The sequence below is a fragment of the Phoca vitulina genome, unplaced genomic scaffold (genome assembly GCF_004348235.1).
Source record: "Phoca vitulina isolate PV1807 unplaced genomic scaffold, GSC_HSeal_1.0 scaffold17, whole genome shotgun sequence".
NCBI lineage: Eukaryota > Metazoa > Chordata > Mammalia > Carnivora > Phocidae > Phoca > Phoca vitulina.
In genome coordinates this window covers 7,872,297-7,891,074 of record NW_022589720.1, presented here as the reverse complement: position 1 = coordinate 7,891,074, position 18,778 = coordinate 7,872,297, and the positions used below count along the sequence as shown (strand labels likewise).

General features: G+C 40.3%; 1 protein-coding gene across 3 annotated transcripts in view; it reads left to right on the top strand.

Moving 5' to 3' along the window:
• Positions 1-18,778, top strand: part of ATPSCKMT (ATP synthase c subunit lysine N-methyltransferase) — a 136,213-nt gene that overhangs the window by 30,149 nt on the left and 87,286 nt on the right. The window contains exon 6 of one of the 3 annotated variants that reach the window (XR_004300766.1): positions 87-1,525. The exons of the other annotated variants lie outside the window; for them this stretch is intronic. The gene's annotated coding sequence lies outside the window, so the exon portion shown is untranslated. Of the gene's footprint in view, positions 1-86; positions 1,526-18,778 lie in introns of those variants that run through there. 3 annotated transcript variants of the gene reach the window in all.

Genomic DNA, 18,778 nt, shown 5'->3' with positions numbered 1-18,778 from the left:
TTTTACTTGATGCCTTTTAAGACATGAATTTTGATCCTATATAAAGAAAGTTTCCATAAAAACAGAAGGTTTTAATTTTTTTTCAGGCATAAAGAATTACTTTGCTACAGAACACAATGAATTGTGTTGAGATGGATACGAACAAACATATTTCAAATTATCCATATGACTGTTGGTCAAATCCTGCGGACGGCTAGCAAACATGAAAATAATTCAGACTGATGATGATGAATGCTTTCCCAGAAGCAAATGAACTATTGCTGGAATTAAAACGAGAAAGAGGATTTTACTGCTCAGTTTGTATGTGGAGGGAAATGATGAAGGACAGTGATTTGCTATTTATAGTTTTTTCCCCCACAGCAGGAGAAAGTTTTGAAGTTTCAAAGTGGGTTTGATATATATTTCTTGCAGACAAACCTTTGTTCAGAAAAACCAATATTCTGGCCTAAGAAAATAGAAATCTCCTCCAAATACTGGCCGATAACGATGACATATATTAGTACGACGTAGGAACGTTTTAACATCCTATTTTAAGGTGTTAATGGTAGAGGAGGAAAGCTAGAGACTTAAAAAAATTGAGGTAGGATTCACATACAGAAAAATTCACCCTTTTTGGTCTTCAGTGCTGTGAGTTTTGACAAATGACAGTCATGTAACTACCACACGATCAAGCTAGAGAATATAATCCCACTTCCCACAAAATTCCCACCCACTGCACTGTAGTCAGTGCCTCATCCGACTTCTGCTCCCTGGCAACCCTGATCTCTTTCCTGTCCCTACAGTCTGCCTTTTCCAGAAAGTCACATAGACGGAATCATACAGAATATAACCTCTGTGTCTGGCTTCTTTCACCTAGTGCAACGCATTTGAAATTCATCCCTGTTGTTAGGTGTTTCTTACTTTTCCTTGCTAAATGGGGCTCCGCTGGGTGAATGTACCTGACGTTACCATGCACCAGGAGAGAAACACTTGGATTTTTTCCCGTTTTTGATGGTTATGAATAGAGTCACTATACACATTTGCATACAGGTTTTCTTTTGTGAACACAAATTTTGCTGAAGTGGGCTAAGTCCCTAGGAGTAGGATTGCTGGCTTCTATGTTAACTTTATAAGAGACTGTGGTCTATGACAATTCTCATTGCTCTGCATTCTCCTTAGCATCTGCTTTTCCCAGTTTTCTTTCCTCCGTTCTAATAGATTTGTCCTGGTTTTTTATTAGGGTATCAGTTTGCATTTTGTGAAGTGTCTCTTTGTAATCTTATTTGCTACCCGTATATCTTCTTTGGTGAAGTGTCTGCTCAAATCTTTTGCCTGTTTTCAAAACTGGGTTGCTTGTTTACTTATTATTGGAATTTGACAGTTCTGTATGTATTTAGGATACAGACCGTTTAACCTACATGCATTTTGTCAGTATTTTCTTTCAACTTGTGGCTTTTCTTTTTCATTCAGTTAAGAGCATCCTTTGCAAAGCAGAAGGTTTTAATTTTGATGAAGTCCATTTTCATTGATCTTTTCTGAATTGTGCTTTGGGGTCATATCTAAAAAATCTTCGCTAAGGTCACGAAGATTTTCTCTTATGTTTACTTTTAGAAGTTTTATAGTTTTAGACTTGTATGTATGTCTGTGATCCATTTTAGGTTAGATTTTGTTTACGGGGTAAGGTATAGATGAAGGCTTATTTATTTGCATGTGGCTATAATTGTTCCAGCAGCCTCTGTTGGAGGCTGTTCTTTCTTTATAGAGTTGCCATTACATCTGTGTTGAAAATCATTTGACAAAATATATGTGAATCTATTTATTTTTTTAATTAAAAAATTTTAATTCCAGTATAGTTAACACACAGTGTTATATTAGTTTCAGGTGTACAATACAGTGATTTAGCAGTTCTATACATTACTCAGAGCTCGGTCATGACAAGTGCACTCCTTAATCCCCATCACCTGTTCCCCCCATCCCCCCTACCTCCCCATTGGGCACCATCAGTGTGTTCTCTGAGCTCAGAGTCGGTTTCTTGGTTTGTCTTTCTCTCTTTTTTTTCTTTGGTCATTTGTTTTGTTTCTTAAATTCCACATGTGAGTGAAATCATATGGTATGTGTGTTTCTCTGACTGGCTTATTTCCCTTAGCATTATACTGTCTAGATCCATCCATGTCATTGCAAATGGCAAGATTTCATTTTTTAAAAAGATTTTAGGGGCACTTGGGTAACTCAATTGGTTAAGCATCTGCCTTCGGCTCAGGTCATGACCTCAGGGTCCTGGGATCAAGCACCACATCAGGCTCACTGCTCAGCAGGGAGTCTGCTTCTCCCTCTCCCTCTGCCCTTCACCACCACCGCTCCCCCCCCCCTTGTGCTCTCGCTCTCTTTCTCTCAAATGAATAAATAAAATATTTTTTATTTATTCATTTGAGAGAGAGTGCACGAGCAGGGGGGAGGGGCAGAGGGAGAGGGAGAAGCAGGCTCCCCACTGAGCAGGGAGCCTGATGCGGGGCTTGATCCCAAGACCCTGGGATCATGACCTGAGCCGAAGGCAGAGGCTTAACCCACTGAACCACTCAGGCGCCCCAAGACTTCATTCTTTTTTTATGGCTGAGTAATATTCCATTGTATATACCACGTTTCTTACCCATTCATTGATCAATGGACACTTGGACTGATTCCATAATTTGACTACTGTAAATAATGATGCAATAAATATATGGGTGCATATATTTTTTTGAATTAGTGTTTTCCTATTTTTTGGGTAAATACTGAATAGTAGAATTACAGGATCTTATGGTAATTCTATTTCTCATTTTTTGAGGAACCTCCATACTGTTTTCCAGCTGTACCAGTTCGCATTCCCACCAACAGTGCATGAACGGTTCCTTTTTCTCCATACCTTTGCCAACACTTGATTCTTGTGCTTTTGGTTTTAGCCATTCTGACAGGTGTGAATTAATAACTCATTGTAGTTTTGATTTGCATTTCCCTGGTGATGAGTGATTTTGAGCATCTTTTCATTTGTCTGTTGGCCTTCTGTATGTATGAGAGTCTATTTCTTGACTGTGTATTCTGTTCTGCTGGTCTGTGTGTCTATCTTTTCTTCAGTACCATTCAGTCTTAAGTACTAGCTTAAGATAAGTCTGAAAAGTGGATGTGAGTCCTCCAACTTCAGTCTTTTAAAAATTATTTTGGTCATTCACTTCCTTTGCCTTTCCATGTAAATTTTAGAATCAGCTTGTCAATTTCAACAAAAAAGTCTACTGGGATTTTTAAAGGGTTTGCATTAAATATACAGAATATATAAAAATATATATGTATAAAATGATAACCACTAGAAAAAATATGCCATCCTTTATAAATACCAAAAGAAATTTAAAAAGTGCAAAAGTGGTGTCATTACTGAGTCCTAAACCTATATTCATGCAAAATTCTCTGTAGTCGTAGGGACACTAGATGACGGGTTGGTGAGAACATAGACCTAGCTAGCTCTAAGGATTTTTTTTCTTCTACTTCCTTTATCTTCAAAACATCCTCTCGTTTTGACAATTTGAAATCCTTATGAATAACTTTTTAAAAGAGCTTTGTGGGAACCGTTATCTTTTTTTTTTTTTTTTAAAGATTTATTTATTTATTTTAGAGATAGAGTGTGGAGGGGAGGGACAGAGAGAGAGAGGGAGAGAGAATCCCAAGCAGACTCCCTGCTGAGCGTAGAGCCGGACGCGGGGCTGGATCCTAGGACCCTAAGATCATGACCTGAGCCGAAATCAAGAGTCAGATGCTCAACCAACTGAGCCACCCAGGGGCCCCTGTTATCTTTCCTATTGTTACGGTTTTAAGAGAGCATTTCCAATCTTTCTTTACCTTGTTGGAATTAGTCATGTAGAAATGTGATTCCAACACAGTGGCTTGTATCAGTTTCAGCACTGCTGTGTTCATACACACTCAGTGTGTTTGGAAAATCTTTGATTTAGAGTAGGAATTTTTAGTTCCTAAATGGTAGGGGCCACATGGCTTAATTTGCTCCTTATGCTTGTTTTCTCTCTCACCTGGCCTACTCTTAAAAATGTCTGTAATGAGGGCACGTACTGCATGGAGCACTGGGTGTTATACGAAAACAATGGATCGTGGATCACCACATCAAAAACCAATGAGGTATTGTATGGTGACTAACATAACATAATAAAATTAAAAAAAAATGTCTGTAATGTATGGTGACATTTTGTAAGACATTTCTCATTTTCTCTTACTGAAAATATGAGATGGAGATATTAGTACCTGATTTCTTTCTCCCTCCCTTTTCATGACTGAAGAATTCTGAAAAGCTGGCTTCTCATACAAAAGATGTTATAAACATTATAGTTGTAATATATTTTAATTAAGAAGTCTATTATGATAACAACTAATAGTTTTTTGTTTTTTTTTTAAAGATTTTATTTACTTATTTCACATAGAGACACAGCGAGAGAGGGAACACAAGCAGGGGGAGTGAGAGAGGGAGAAGCAGGCTTCCTGACGAGCAGGGAGCCCGATGTGGGGCTCGATCCCAGGACCCTGGGATCATGACCTGAGCCGAAGGCAGACGCCCAATGACTGAGCCACCCAGGCGCCCCAACAACTGATAGATTTGATCATTGTAATTCAGATCCAATATAATCATTACCCTCTCAAATTTATTATGTGTCCGCAGTGTCAGTGCTAAAATGATGTTGAACATAATGGAAATTTGATATTCCTATGTTTTAAGCCTTCAGGAGCCTCTCTGGTGTTTTCCATTGCGATTTTATAAAGAACAGCAGACTGATCTTTAGATTTGTAGGTCAATTTATACCATCTGAGGTTATGAGATAATTAAGTCATATCTTTGTAATTATCTTTTAAGATTGACTCTTGTTTTAATGAACATTAGATATAGTTATTTCCTTGGCCTGATTGCAATTGTTTTTCCAATATTAAACACACATACACAGTATTTTTGAAAGGGACCATGTGAAATTTTTGATGAATCAATGAATACTAGTTGCAAGTTGCAGAAACTGAAGAATAATTCTCAAAAGTTGAAATATATTAGTCTTAACCATAGCTGGTACTTTATTTAAACTTAATTGATCAAATACTTTGTAAAATGGTAAAACATGTTCAGGAAAGGGAGAAGGTGGAGCGTAGTCAATGAATGGATGTGATTTACCTTCTGAAAAAAAATCATTGCAGAGAATTTTATTATAATTATCCCAATAAAAAGGAAGACAGTGATTTTTGATCATTTTATTAGCCATTACTCTACAAAAATGATGTGATATTTTTACATCGATACTATATGATACAGAAAAGTAATGATAAAAATTTTTTCTCTATTTAGGGAAAACAGATGTGACAGAGCAAAATATGATTTTTAGTATTTCATCTTAATTGTTATAACTTTTTTATCCTCCTACTTATGTGTTTATTAACATTTTCATCTTTTATTCCCCCAAGTTTTTATTTAAATTCCAGCTAGTTAACATAACTGCAATATTAGTTTCAGGTATAGAGCTATAACTTTTTATGTCATTTTTTGGACATAATCACATCTTCATGTATCTTAATATTTTATTTTTTTAAAAGATTATTTATTTATGGGGGGGGCAAAGCAAGGGGGAGGAGTAGAGGGAGAAGGAGAAGCCGATTCCCTGCTGAGCAGGGAGCCCGATGTGGGGCTGGGTCCCAGGACCCTGAGATCATGACCTGAGGCGAAGACAGCCACTTAACCAACTGAGCAACCCAGGTGCCCCTCACATATCTTAATATTTTCTCTGATGTTTTTTATTTAAGATTTTATTTATTCATTTGAGAGACAGACAGAGACAGACAGAAAGAGCACAAGCAAGGGGAGAGGCAGAGGGAGAGGGAGAAGCAGGCTCCCCACTGAGCTGGGAGCCCAACATGGGGCTCAATCCCAGGACCTGGAGATTATGACCTGAGCCGAAGGCAGACACTCAAACATCTGAGCCACCCAGGTGCCCCCGATGCTTTTTTACTTTATTGTTGGAGCATTGATTTTTTTTTTAATTTAAGTGTACAATTGAGTGGTTTTTAGTATATTCACAAAGTTGTGCAATCATCCCCACTATCTAATGTCAGAATATTTTCTACATGCCAGAAATTACCCACTAGCAGTGACCTCTATCCCCCACTTCCTCAGTCCCTGGAAACCACTAATCTATTCTCTGTCTCCAGGGATTTTTCAATTCTGAATATTTCATCTAACTGGAATCATAGAATCTGGCCTTTTGTGCCTGGCTTCTTTCACTTAGCGTCATGTTTTCATCCATGTTGTAGGATGTAACAGCACTTCATTGCTTTTAGTGGCTGAATAATGTTCCAATGTACGGATATGTCCAATTTTATTATCCATTCATTAGTTGATGGACATTTGAGTTGTTTCCATTTTGGGCTATTATAAATAATGCTGCTGTGGACATTCATGTATACGTGTTTGTGAGAACATGTGTTGTCAGTTCTCTTGCTGGGTCATATGGTAATTCTGTGTTTAACTTTTTGAGGAACTGCCAAACTGTATTCCAAAATGGCTGCACAATTTTACATTCTCACCAATGTGTGAGCATTCCAATTTCTCTATGTCCTCACCAACATTTGTTATTATCCATCTTTTTTATTTTAGCCATCCCAGTGTGTGTGTGGAGTGATATCACATTGTGGCATTGATTTGCATTTCTCTGATGATGAATGATGTTGAATATCTTTTCATGTACTTAATGGCCACTTAGATATATTCTTTGGAGACATCCATATCCAACTCCTTTGCCCATTTAATACATTGGGTTATATATCCTTTTCTTGTTGAATTGTAAGAGTTCTTTAAGTATTCTGGAAAATAGGCTTTTATCAGATATATGATTTGTAAGTATTTTCTCCCATTCTGTGGGTTGTCTTTTCACTTTCTTGATAGTGTCAAAAGCACAAAAATGAAGCACGCTTTTAGCTTTGATGAGGTCCAATTTATCTTTTCATTGCTTGTGCTTTTGGTGTCACATCTAAGAAACCATTGCCTCATTCATGGTTGTGCATATTTACTCCTATGTTTTCTTCTTCTTTTTTTTTTTTTTTTAAGATTTTATTTATTTGACAGAGACACAGCGAGAGAGGGAGCACAAGCAGGGGGAGTGTGAGAGGGAGAAGCAGGCTTCCCACCGAGCAGGGAACCTGATGCGGGGCTCGATCCCAGGACTCTGGGATCATGACCTGAGCCGAAGGCAGACGCTCAACGACTGAGCCACCCAGGCGCCCCTCCTGTGTTTTCTTCTAAGAGTAATAGAAGATGCTCTTACATTTGGGTCTTTGATCCATTTGGAATTAAGTTTTGTATATTATATGACATAGAGTTGCAACTTCATTCTTTTGCATGTGGATATCCAGTTGTCCCAGCACCATTTGTTGACTCTTCTTTCCCCACTGAATTGTCATGGCACCCTTGTCTAAACTCAGTTGACCAGAAAGGTATGGTTTCATTTCAGGGCTCTCTATTTTATTTTATTTATTGATCTATAAGTCTGTTCTTACGCCAGTACCACAGTCTTGACTGCTGTAGCTTTTTAGTAAGTTCTGAAATCAAGAAGTGCGAGTCTTCCAACTTCCTTCTTTTTCAAGACTGTTTTGGCTAATCAGGGTCCCTTGAATTTCCAAATGAATTTTAGGATCAGCATGTCAGTTTCTGTTAGAAAAAAATGTCAGCTGGGATTTTGATAGGCTTTGCACTGAATCTGAAGACCAGTTTGTGGAACATTGTCATCTTAACAATACTACATTCTCCATCATGAAAATGGGATGTTATTCCATTTAGTTAGATCTTCAATTTCTTTCAACAGTGTTGTGTAGTTTCCTGCATTCAAATCTTGCTCTTTTTTTGTTAAGCATATTCTTGAGTATTTTATTTTTTATGCTATTGTAAATGGAATTTTCTTTCTTTTTTTTTTTTAAAGATTTTATTTATTTATTTGACAGAGAGAGACACAGCGAGAGAGGGAATACAAGCAGGGGGAGTGGGAGAGGGAGAAGCAGGCCTCCCGCTGAGCAGGGAGCCTGATGTGGGGCTCGATCCCAGGACCCCAGGATCATGACCTGAGCCGAAGGCAGACGCTTAACGACTGAGCCACCCAGGCGCCCCGTAAATGGAATTTTCTTAATTTCCTTTTCAGATTATTCATTGCTGGTGTATAGAAATGCACTTGGTTCTTGTATATTGACCTTGTGCCCTGCAAACTTTCTGAGCTTGTCTATTAACTCTAATAGTGCATTTGTGATCCCTTAGGATTTTCTTTTCTTTTAAGATTTTATTTATTTGCGAGAGAGAGCACAAGTGGGGTGAGGGTCAGAGGGAGAAGCAGACTCCCAGCTGAGCAGGGAGCCTGATGAGGGACTCATTCCCGGGACTCTGGGATCATGACCTGAGCTGAAGGCAGATGCTTAACAACTGAGCCACCCAGGTGACCTCTTTTCTTTTCTTTTTAAAAATTTTTTATTTATTTACTTGAGAGAGAGAGGGAGAGCATGAGCGGGGGGAGGGGCAGAGGGAGAGGGAGAAGCAAGCTCCCCTCTGAGCAAGGAACCCCACGCGGGACTTGATACCAGGACCTGAGATCATGACCTGAGCCGAAGGCAGATGCTTAACCAACTGAGCCATCCTGGCGCCCTCCTTTAGGATTTTCTTTTTTCTTTTTTTTTTTTTTAAAGATTTTGTTTATTTATTTGACAGAGAGAGACACAGCGAGAGAGGGAATACAAGCAGGGGGAATGGGAGAGGGAGAAGCAGGCTTCCCGCAGAGCAGGGAGCCCAATGTGGGGCTCGATCCCAGGATCCTGAGATCATGACCTGAGCCGAAGGCAGACGCTTAACAACTGAGCCACCCAGGCGCCCCTAGGATTTTCTTTGCACAAGATCATATAATCCAATCTGGATGCTTTTATTTCTTTTTCTTCTCTAATTGCCCTAGCTAAAACCTCTGGTAGAATGTTGAATAGAAGTGGTAAGAGTAGACATACTTGTCTTGTTTCTGATCTTAGGGGGAAGTTTTCAGTCTTTCAGCATTAAGTATAATGTTATCTGTGGGTTTTTTTGTAGATATCCTTTATCAGGATGAGAAAATCTTCTATGCTGGGGCACCTGGGTGGCTCAGTCAGTTAAGTGGCTGCCTTTGGCTCAGGTCATGATCCCAGGGTCCTGGGATCAAGTCCCAGGTCGGGCTCCTTGCTGAGTGGGGAGCCTGCTTCTCCCTCTCCCACTCCTCCTGCTTGTGCTCTCTCTCTCTCTCAAATAAATAAAATCTTAAAAAAAAAAAAAGAAAATCTTCCATGCTTAGTTTATTGAGTGTTGCTGTGATAAAAGGTATTAGATTTTGCCAAATGCTTTTTCTTCTTTTGAGATGATGATGTGGTCTCTATTTTTAATTCTATCAGTATGATGTATTACATTGATTGATTTTCTTTTAAAAAAAAATTTTTTTTTTAAAGATTTTATTTATTTGACAGAGAGAGACACAATGAGAGAGGGAACACAAGCAGGGGGAGTGTGAGAGGGAGAAGCAGGCTCCCCGGTGAGCAGGGAGCCCGACGTGGTCCCCTGGGACCCAGGACCCGAAGGCAGACGCTTAACGACTGAGCCACCCAGGCGCCCCGTTTTTCATATATTGAATCAAACTTGCATCCCTGGGATAAATCCCATTTTGGTTATGGTGGATAATTTTTTTATATGCTACTGGATTCAGTTAGCTAGCATTTTGTTGAGGACTTTTGTGCCTATAGCCATAAGGGATATTGGTCTATAATTTTCTTCTCTTGTGATGTCTTTGTCTGTTTTTTGTATCAGGATAATACTGGACTCATAGAATGAGTTCTGAAAATGTTGCTTCCTCTTCTATTTTTCGGTAGATTTGTGAAAGATTGATGTTATGTCTTCTTCAAATATTCAATAGAATTCACTAGTGAAGCCATCTGGTTACCTAATGCTTTTGAAGAAAATAAAATCCGTATTTAGTTTTACTTACATCAAGGAGCAATATAGTAATAGTTGGCATCACAGCTTGGTTATCACCTTAATAGTTTGCTTATTTAAATATCTTTAGAAGTAACTCACCTTCCCAAATGAATTGTTAAAAATCAGATCCATCAATAATTGACTAGTTTCAAGATTTATAGCTTAGTTAGACTAAGGAATCATGTTTGATGGACTCAGGTATCTTTTTTTTTCTTAAGATTTATTTGTTTGTCAGAGAGAGAGAAAGAGGGAGAGAGCGAGCACGAGCAGGGGGAGTGGCAGGCAGAGGGAAAAACAGGCTCCCTGCTGAGCAAGGAGCCCGATGTGGGACCCGATCCCAGGACCCCATGATCAGGACCTGAGCTGAAGGCGGACCCTCAACTGGCCACAGGCATCCCGACTCAGGTATCTTTTAACTGATTAAAACCATTAACTGAACAAACCCATTTATTCAGTAGACATTTATTGCGTATCTATTATGTGTTAGATTTAGAAGAGAAATTTTGACATGAGGATAATGTTCTAATTTGCTGCTGTGGAGAGACTTCAGTTGTAAAATGTACACGGTTAGCTGTATATTGGAAAGACTGGGATTTTCTGGTCATCCAGAATAAGTGTTCATTTGACAGTGAATCTTTTTTGGTAATGAATTTGTAAACTGATTTTAATTTGCCTAACTCTTATTCTTATTACTGGGGCATTTAATTATTCATTCCTTTTTGAAAACCTGGCCACTGATTTCCTCTTGAGTGTCTCATTATTTGCTAAAATCTAAGACAAAAGATTATTTAAAATTTCTGTTCTTTTCTGAGCTTGTTATATCTAGCATTTTGTTGTTTTAATATTAACTTATGTTAATTAATTATAGTTTAACAAAGGTGATTTGACCTCAGGACTTTAATTAATAGCCATTTATTTTTAAAAGAATTGCTACTACATGGATCAAGGAAGATGAATATGAAAATAAGGCCCAAAGAAAACTTGCTAATCTGGTACTTTGTTATAGTTCACCTTGTTGTCTTCTCTCCTTTAAACAGAGCCAGCTATAAAGAGAGTATTCTTAGGTGAATAAAAAATGTCCTTTCATATCCTTTAAAAAAGTCAACTGATCTCTAAAAAGTTTCACTTTAATAAACCTCAATTCAGAGAAATCCACAGCATTCCTCAGTCTGAAGGGTATTCTTAGAGGTGGAAAGGAAGGAAATTGTGTTACTGTTTGCAAATGAAAGTCCCTGAGTGAAAAATCTGTAGCAAGATGAATCGTCATTCACTCTTCAAGGTCTAATTCTTCCTACTGAGTTTTCTTCTTTGGGCCCAGTGACACATTCAGTGAAGGATCGTGATTTTATACAATTAATTCCACGACTATAAGTACTGAAAAAAGAGAGGTTATTAAAACTTGGGAGACTTCTGAGTTCTAGTAAAACCATTAAGAAGGAACTAATGTGATAATAAAATGAAAAGCAATTCAAAACTTATCAGCCTAATAAAGAATATTACCAAATATCTTACCATAATAAAAATCTTTGAAAATGAAACAAAGGAAAAAAAAAGCCCCACCAGCTCAGATTCACAGTCTGTTATGATGGGTTTGGCCCTCATTAAATCAGCCATGATATCTTGAAGAGGATACTTAATTACTGAGTGATTTGTAACCAAATTCACGGGAGAGTTATAGGGGGAATTGCAGGCTTCTTGGCATCAGCATGGCGCACCAGAGTCTCGCCACAAACACCGTCTACCCTTTGGTACTCACCTGTCTTTTCTGTGATCCAGTTAGAAGCAGCTCTTTCCCCCGCGAGGCAGTGAGTTACACGTTGCACTGAAATAACACCATTCGGCCAAGAAGCACAAAGTATTTTATCTACGCAAAGGGAGTCTGCTGTCGAGAATTGCTTTGTGGCAGATGGCAATGTGTACAAGTGTCCCACCTCCCATTCTCACCGTCCTGGAGGGAAGAGACGATGAAGTGCTCAACCTTGGACGCTAATTCCTCACTACAGAGGAGAGGCCGGCTTCCCCCCGAGCGGACTTGTGCTTGCCCGTTCCATCTTGTCTGCACACAGGATTATCGCACACACAAAGCTTGCATTTCACAACCATCAGAAATCATGAGACGAGCCACTGAGAACAATTAAAGTAATCAGAATCGCAGAAATGCCAGGCGCTCTCTCCCATTCTGCCTGTCTATTCTCACCCTAACGCCCCTTATGGGTTTCTCCAGCGCTCTGCCATTCCTATGGTGTTTCTTTCTCTCTCGTCCCCTTTCTTCAAGGCTCTCCTCCTCCCAGTACCCTTAAGTTACTTTCAGATGCCTGGTAGAGTTTTAGGAGTCTCATTGTTTTTGGATTCCTCTCTCTACAGAAACCAGGCTTATACAAGGTGAGCTTTCCCATAATAATCTCCAGTGATTATAAAATTGGAATGGACTTTAAGAAAATGAATCAACTCCCCTCATGTTAGGTGAGAGGTCACCAGGAAAGTGATGTGTGTCAAGTCATAAAGAAGTGGCTGAACTGGAATGGGCATGCCGGTGTCCTTGAGCCTGGTTGAGTGCCTGCTAAGTTAATTCACACTGGGCTGGTGATCAGCAATCCGCGCGCATTGTCAGGGCTCTAAGATGTTTGGCAGAGCTCTAGAAAGCCACTGGGCCAATCAATATGGTGCGTCTCCTTAGAGCATCAATGCAAGTAGGACTTTTATTGGAAAAACATTAAGTGTTGTGTCTCTCAGCTTCCGTTCCCCTTCCGTGTTCAGTGTGGGGTGTTGGGGCTGAGACCGCACATTTCAGCTTTCTTAGCTGCTCCTTTTTAGGGTCTGTCAGGAGGGGGGTTGGAGGGTGGCTGCAAGGCTGGAGAAGCGACCTAGTTTTTCCTGTTTCCTGTGACTGGCCTTCCATCCCTGGGTGTCTGATGGCCCAGGGACAGTTCAGTTCCTTACCTCACAGCATCACGTATTTAGTAGCAATGGCTGCTTGCCGTTTGCAGTCTTTCCGCATGCCTGGTGTCATGGCTCTTCTTAGAAGCACAGTGCTGGGGCACCTGGGTGGCTCAGACTCTTGATTTCAGCTGGGGTCATGATCTTAGGGTCGTGGGATCAAGCCCTGCGTCGGGCTCCGTGCTCAGCATGGAGTCTACTTGTTCCTCTCCCTCTGCTCCTCCTCCTGCTCTCAAGCTCTCTCTCTCTAAAATAAATAAATAAAATCTTAAAAAAAAAAAAAAAGAAACAGCACTGGCTGTTCGTGTCCTCTCCTCAGAGACCCAGGTCCCCGATGGGGCTCCTCCTCTCCCCTTCTGGAGCTTCATAATCCCAGCCTCATCTCTTTATTCCCCAACCCTAGAGTGTTACGCTGCTTTCTGCGTCACGCCTCTGGGAACCTCAGTGTCCCCTATCTGTGTTTTTAGGTCACCGATGCTTGGTTGTCAACTTCTTTGTTAAATTCTCTGTTAAAATAGTAGGGCATGGTTTCTGTGTCCTGACCAGACCCTGACTGACCCAAGTACTTCAGTCAGTATTTACTATCATATTAAAATAATCATCATATCTATGGAATAGACCGAAAGTTTATTTACATTTAAAAGATAAAACAGAAACAACCTCAAAGGAATTTCAAGCCTCTTCAGAAATGCCTCTTGCATTCCCTTCAAAACACCTTTATTGTCTTCTATTAGGGGTACCTTAGTGGGGAAGTTTGAGAAGCATAGGCTTAATGAGTTATTCCTGAGTACATATCAATGCCAGGAGGGAGACTTCTAGAGGTTCATGCCTTCATTTACTTTTTTATTTTTAATTTTTTTTAGAGAGGGAGGGGGGAAAGGCTGAGGGAGAGAGAGAATCTTAAGCAGGCTCCATGCTCATTTACTTTTTTATTTTTAATTTTTTTTAGAGAGGGAGGGGGGAAAGGCTGAGGGAGAGAGAGAATCTTAAGCAGGCTCCATGCCCAGCTTGGAGTCCGACGTGGGGCTCGATCTCACAACCCCAATATCATGACCTGAGCTGAAATCAAGAGTCGGTCGCTTAACTGACTGAGCCACTCAGGCATCCCTCATGCCTTCATTTAAAGAGATGGAGATGGTGGTTTGGTTGGGAAGATAACTGTTAGCAGCTCTCCACAAATTTTACCTATGAGCAAGTCAGATTGCTTCTTCAGAGATTAAAAGCGCATGGCTTTAAATGGTGCTATTCAATTAATCATCATTCAATAAAACTGGCAATGGATTAGTATGAGAGCGCTGTTTTCCCGAACTCTATTAAATTCTAATAGAAAGTTTTAGCTCAAGCTGAGTTGCTTACCCCATATGGACTGGGGAGTTCATGCATGAATCAGAGCCTTAACTAGCCTTTGGAGATGGCATAAGTCACACCTTCTGATTCGAGCCAGAACTAAGCTAGCAGCTGTGGTTTGTTCTGTTCACTGATCAGCAAAGCTTCTGTTTCGCATTGGAATACCGTACATATGCTTGGCAGGCTGATGGAGTCTTGTTTGCAACTCCCAGAGGAGACATAGCCACGGAGCATTATCCTTCCTGAGTAAGCTCTCAGTGTTCTTCTCGGAGTAAATAAGGCAAGAGAACAAGAAGAGAGGAAAGTCATTCTTGAGAGTCTGTCAAACATTAAATTGTTCATAATGCAGTTTAGTATCAGGAGATAAATCAGTCTTGCATTTCTAAAGTCACAAACACAATGGTAACTAGACATAAATGGGTCTACAGCCTTCTTATAGCCCCGAAGAGAAAATCAGGACATGGAAGTTACACTATGGTCAAAAGCAAAGAAGTCTCCAGTAATAGTTGGGTGAGGGATATGGAATATAGGTTGGGATCAGTGAGATTGTCCCTGGGAGTTTGGAGGTCATGAAATCTAGGTGTAGCTTTCTTCTACTGTTGGCTGAGTAAAATAGCATTAGTATGAATGACAAGGCGGTCTTTATGGGAAAGGAATGCCTGAAGGGCAAACCAAGTGTTGTGGAGAAGAGAAGAAGACCAACCCCATACCTTTGCCTGCTCAATGGTCAGAAGTAGAGAGCAGAAGAAGCTGTGATAGGAGAATTATCTATACAAAATCCCAGGTCACCGTACGTGATGGGCATGCAGAATATGAGGGTGGCATGCTAGAGTTGTCTCTGTGATGGGCCGTCACCCTGCTCTAGTTAGTCTCAGGTGATTCTTGGGACTTCATGGCTCGTATCCTCTAAAATAGCCAAGCCTAGAGCTAATTCACCTGAGAAATAAAAACTTAGACAAAACGCGGGATAAGTTCACTAACTGAACTGTATTTTTAGAAGCAAAAGCCATTTTCCCCGAAGTATATGTCAAGGTACACTCGTTCCATGACATGTTCCTGAGGTCTTTTTGGGCATAGTCTTTTGTCAAGTTTCTTGGACCTTATTCTTACATATCTCAATCTAAAAAAAAAGAATGTGATAATCATAAGGACATTTTACTGTTATTTTGGTACTCTGCTTTGGTACATGGTAGGATTGAATTGAATTTAGTCATGGCCACGTGACTTGACTTGGTTAATAAAACGTGGGCAGAAGTCTTTGAGAACTTGTGCACCAATTGCTACATTTATCTCTTCCTGCCATAATAGTTCCAGAAGGTGGAGTTGTGGGTCAGACTGTGTCCCTTCACGATGATGATAAGGAGCAGAGCCTCACCAGCTGAATGGACATGTAACATGAGAAAGAATTATTTCTCCTAGCCATGGAAACTGTGGGGTGGTTTCTTACTGTAGCATAATTTAGCTTATTCTGACTAATACAGAAATTGCTACCAGGAGTGTGGTGCTAACATAGCAAGAAAATTATAATTTGTCATTGGCTTGAACAATAAGTTATAGACAGTGAAGAAACTGTTATAAAGCCTGGAAAGATGACGGTCCATGATATTCAGTGGCAAAAAATTTGGTGAAACTTTGTCCAGCTAACTTGGAAGGCAGACTATATCCCTAATGAATTTGTAGTTCTAGAGAAAGAGGCAGGAAAACAGAATATTAGCGATGTTTGTTGTTTTCTTTTGGCTGCATTTGACAATGTATTATGGGAGACAAGGTCATAAAAGAATCAGCTGGATTTTAATCAGGAGTGAAGGGGAAATTTGAGGTTTTGCAATGCTGGAAAGACTGACTCCAAACAGCAGAAGATAAAATTGAGAGAGCTTTGCTAATAGAAAAATGTTAAATCTGAGTCTTGCAGCAAAGTGCATGATCTCTGCCTCCTGTTAAAAACCATTCAGCTGATTATATTTCCTTGGCTATCACTACATTATTAAAGCCTCTGCGTTATTAAAACCTCTTTACTAGACTAAAGATCCAAATAAGGTATGTTTTTCAGGTAACTATGGGCATGACTATTGGCAGATGAAGTTTTCTGGAATCAAATAGATAAGAGGCTGATGTAATTGCAAAAGGTATGCTTCTAAAAGAATCACCAGGTTGAACTACAGGGGACTGTAACTGCTAATGACTGAAAACGATCCTCGGGCCCCAAATATTTAGGGCAGGAAGTGGGCTGAGCAGGCTCAGCCCTCAAGCTAAGCATATTCCCTAATGCCTGCTTCAGAAGTATCAAAGAGCGTAAAAGCATACTGTAAAAGGAAACCAGAGGCCACGGAGGATTATGGATAATGAGGCTTCTGGCAGAGAGCGTATTTAGGGACTAATATTCCTCACGCCCATGGTAAGCCTCAAGGTATTTGTTTGGGGGATTTCAGAATTGCTGAAGCCCAGTGTCTCTGTGTCTCTTTCCAAACAGACAACAGAATTGTCTGCTCCCTGTTTCTTTGTAGATTGGGTGTGAGAGATGGATAATTTGTCTTTTTATTTCATAAGTCTCCAGAACAAGAAGAGCCACATCCAAGCACAGTTTACTCACTGTGTATCATCTCCTGTTATGGACGGAATTGTGTCCCCTGAAATCAAATGTTGAAACCTTAGCCCCCCATGAGACTATACTTAGAGATAGGGCCTTTAAAGAGGTGATTAAGGATAAGTGAGGTCATAAGGGTGGGGCCCCAGTCCAATGGGATAAGGCCTCAGGAGAAACCAGTCCTGCTATGCTTTGGCCTTCTAGCCTCCAGAACTGTGCAAAACAAACTTTGGTTGTTTAAGCCCCACAGTCTGTGGTATTTTGTTACGCCAGCTCGAGCCGACTAATACAACTCCTGAGGAGGAGACTGCCATGCATCACCCAGAGATACTTGATCCATGGGATGGGACTTCGGAGTTGTCTCTCTTGGGGAGGGAAGAAGTGAATTTTGTTGAAGGGAAGAAAACTGAGCTCTTTAGTGACCAGAGAGGTGGATTGCAGTTATCATGAGGACTCTTCAGCTGTGAGGATTGTGTTTCCATGACCCCTTGAAGATAGGCTTTGTCATGTGGCTCACTTGGCCAATGAAATGTGACCAGAAGCTACAGGTGTTTTGTCTAGGCAGACTCCCTTAAGAGCTAATGCACAGTTTGCCATCCGCCCCCTTCCCTCTGCCACAGCATCTGTGATGTTCCAGGTGGTAGAGTATCTGTCAGCCTGTGTCTCTGAATGCAAATGACACGGGGCAGAGTCCCAGCCAGTCGACAGTAGTCGTGAGCAAGGGTGAGAAATAATGTTTACAGCTGTTGAGATTTGGAGATTGTTTATTATTGTGGCATAGCCTATAGTCTATCTCAACTGATTTAATCAATAATAAGAGAAGGAAAACTTCCAAAATTTTCACAGAATTTGTATAATGTGATCAATATATTGGAGTTTGTCCTTCATAATGTGATCAATATATTGGAGTTTGTCCTTCATCAGGTGGAGAAGTAGAGCTGACATCAGAGGATGCCCATCAATCACTGAGCTGTCCTTTGTATTCAAAGGTGATGCTCTTGAATCAGTGTGGGAAGAACATGCTTTAAGCTAATTTGTCAATAGTGGTCATGGATTCTCTTAAAACCACTCAGCTGCCTCTAGTAAGGCAAGGGTTATATGTAATCATTGATCAGAGCAAGCCTGGGCCTCTAGCCCACAATGTCAGTCCCATTCACTTTGAGTTACAGGAAATGGGCATGAACAGTTAGTTGACAGCAAGAAGGCAGAGTCATCAGTGAATCTTCAGATCATATTTAGCGTCATCGTGAACCACAAACCAGGAACAAGAAATGGCAACTCACAAATTGCTGACATTTGTAAAATCAAGGTATGATGACCGAGGAATAGCCATGTGTACCTTTCTGCATAATGAGATTTACAAGGAATTTAACCCCATGTAATTCCAATAGCTCATTGATAAAGCTCTATGAACGTAGTCTGGTATGTTGTTATAATAGGGAGTTGAGACTAGCTGAAAACATTCTGTACAATAGAATGCACTAGTATCTGTTGTGTGGTTGGTGTTTGTTCTCCAACAGTACTTCCAAAAGCAGAGAATGTCAAGGGTGTGTGTGTATGTGTGTGTCGGAGGGAGTCATACTGGATTAGGGCCCACCCTAATGACATCATCTTAACTTGATCATATCTGCAAAGACCCTGTTTCCAAATCAAGTCTCATTTACAAGGGTTGAGGTTAGGACTTGGGCTATCCTTTGAGGGGACATAATTCAACCCATAACAAACGCCTTGTGATATGTCTTTTTCCTGAAGCTTTTTGGAAGTGACTTCTATCCTTTGCAATGTCACTTGGATAAGCAGGGAAGGCCCCTGAGGCCAAACTCAAGGGCCTAAAACAGAGTGGGAGTGAGGGGAGGAGCACTGACATGAGTTGTAGGGAGGACTGTTTGATTAGGAGC